The sequence below is a fragment of the Alosa sapidissima genome, chromosome 5, assembly GCF_018492685.1.
Source record: "Alosa sapidissima isolate fAloSap1 chromosome 5, fAloSap1.pri, whole genome shotgun sequence".
Lineage (NCBI taxonomy): Eukaryota > Metazoa > Chordata > Actinopteri > Clupeiformes > Clupeidae > Alosa > Alosa sapidissima.
In genome coordinates, this window is record NC_055961.1 from 33,333,782 (window position 1) to 33,336,896 (window position 3,115).

Here is a 3,115-nt window from a genome sequence, read left to right on the forward strand (position 1 = left end):
GAATGAGTGTTTCGCTATGTGTGTGTGTGTGTGTGTGTGTGTGTGTGTGTGTGTGGCAAGGCAGGCGTGACTTTCTTATTGCATTACGAGGACAAACATTTTTGCACTGAAACAAATTTAACAATACAGGTTAACGAGAATGACAATTTATTTATGAAAGGAATGGGTAAAATAGACACATCAGTACCTGTTTTACTTTGCATTGTATTTTTTTTTTTTTATTATTATTATTATTATTTGATATGAAACGTGTCAAGAGTACAGTGATGGTCCACAGTGACAGTTATTATTTATAAACATTCTTTGATATGTTGACGTTTACCTTCAATAACTGGGTGAAATGGTGGAAATGCTTATTTATTTGTTTATTAATTTATTTATTTTATGGATGCAGTTTTCAATTTTGTGTATATTTTTATACATGTGGATTGTAAAAGACTGGGAGAATGCATTGCTGCGATTCTACCATTGTGACTTTGCTAAGCTAAGGGGCTTTGACTAATATACGTATGAATGCACTTGGTGAATATCTATAAAGAATTATTCAATTGTTTGGATCCTCAAACCATATAACTGAGCACACACACACACACACACACACACACACACACACACACACACAAAGATACACACATAAAGTGTTTCTGGCCACAGTAGATTTGATTGCAAACACATATGAAAGTATTACCTGTACTGTGTTGAGTTGAGTGTTGAGTCCCACCTCACCCACAACAACACACAGTCTTACAAACACATACATGTTCACTTCTGAAAATTAGTTATTATTTTTCTTTAAGCCAAATGTATTTGATCTCTGTTTGTATCCACCATATCATATGATATTCCTAAATGAACAAAGTGTACTGATTTTTATTTAAACAAAGGAAAGATGATCTTACACAACAAAATCAACTGATGCAGAAAGTATATTTAAAATGATTTATCTTGCAAGAGAGATTTAAAATGATATTATCAAAATAATAAAAAAATGTTTAATTTCAGTGAAACGCTTGTTGTAAATTAGCTATAAAAAATAATAAAATTACTTATGTTACAATAAGCTTGGGAAAGATTCTGTTTGGTCTGAAAGGTGTAACAGTACTAATTCTGACCCTGAAAGCTGTAGTTCCACTGCCTCACCAGAAGATGTCCCACTACACTCATATATAGTATTGCTGCATTGCCCTCTACTACACAAGTCCACTCCTCTAAAGCCTTGACATCTGCTAATTGACACAGAGTCAACTTGTGTTGAGATATGTTTATACAGGTGGTTTTGGCTCTGATTTTAATCATTTATTTTTCTTTTACACCTATATACTTACGAGTCTTGCTTTTATCCTATGTCAAAAAATATTTTCTCGCATGTTTGCAGCCCTTGCCATCGATCTATTCTGTTATAACAACTCAAAGTCTCCCCAGACAAAAAAATCCCCCATGGTCTGAGGTGGAATTCCTCAACAATACCACACACATGTAGACTTCTTTTAAAAATACCTACACATCTCTCTTTCTCTCTCTCTCTGTCTCACACACACACACACACACACACACACAATAAAGCAACCCCTTGACAAGTTACACAACACAATGGCAATAAAGAGGCTTGCTCATGGTTTTTACTCCAGCAAACAAACGACACACACATGAAGCGTGCTTCATCACCTTTCTAATCTACACATGATTAACTTCAATTTGACACGCACAGTAAGGCTTTTTAATCCAATTACTCCTTTAATCCAGCAATCTTTTTTGACAGCTCTTCAAAAGTGGGAGCCTCTCTATAGGATCATTTTCATGCATGCATGAGTCTCAATTAAGTGTGCATGCGAGTACACCGTGCATTTATCTACCTCGCACTGTGTGTGTGTCTGTGTGTGTGTAGTGTGTGTGTGTGTGTCTGTGTGTGTGTGTGTAGTGTGTGTGTGTGGTGTCTGTGCATGCCCAGCACGTGTGTTAAAGTAAAGTGATTTTATGACGAAAAGTATGGTTAATGATAGCAGAGGTGGCTTATGTCATTGAAGTTCACCGCAGCCTAACCTGCAGAATGATATATGCCCCATTTATCAGCCGTCAGGTTCCATCCGCCAACAGCTTCCTGAGAAATCTACAGCGTGCAAACAAAAGAGCCAAGGCGTCACAGGCAGAGACGGACGCGAGAGATGGACAGAATCGAAAGAGAAGTCAGGGACAAGGACACACGGAGGACGACTGAATGTAGAAAAGAAAGAATGAAAGGAGCCGCCACAGAAAAGACAGAATCTCAAAGAACTGCGTGTGTGAGTGTACGGTATGTGTGTGTGAGTGTGCGTATGTGTGTGTGTGTGTGCGTATGTGTGTGTGTGTGTGTGTGTGTGTGTGTGTGTGTGTGTGTGGTTGTGTGTGTGTGGCTAAGACGGCACCGGAGGCAGTTGGAATAGGATGTTTGCTGTGTGATAGTTGCTATTTGATTTAGCCAGTTTCCCTTTACTCTGATAAGGAAGCTCAAACACCTGTCAGAGAAGGCATTAGTGCTCCCCTGATCTACAGGTGTGAGGCTCTGGGTCTGAAATGACACTCAGGCTATGAGGCCATGACCCAAACGAAATCCTAGAATCACTTTACTATCGGACATTCTCCATCTCCACCTTCTCCTTCTCCATGTTGGTCCGATTTCTGGACATTGTTTTAATACTACTTCATCCAACACACAAATAAATACAATCATCTCTGTTTAGAGACCTATGTTTGGAAAATAGTTAGATCATAGTCACAATATAGTATTACCCTCTGGCTAGGTCATCTGCCTATTGTTTAAATGAGGAAATGGGCTGGACTCTGAGAATGTGTGTGTGTGTGTGTGTGTGTGTGTGTGTGTGTGTGTGTGTGTGTGTGTGTGTGTGTGTGTGTGTGCGTGTGTCTGTGTGTCTGTGCAGCCATATTTTCAATGTATCCTTGTGTGTGGAGGAGTGGTTCTCTGTTGAGTTTGACCCGTAGGTGAATAAGAGAGACCACAAACTATAAATCGTATTTCGCTGTTTGTGTTTGAATGGGTCAATACCGAGAGGTGTTCTTCACGGTTGATTTAAGAGTGTTTTTACTGTGTGTCTGTGTGTACTGTGTGATTGTGTGTGTG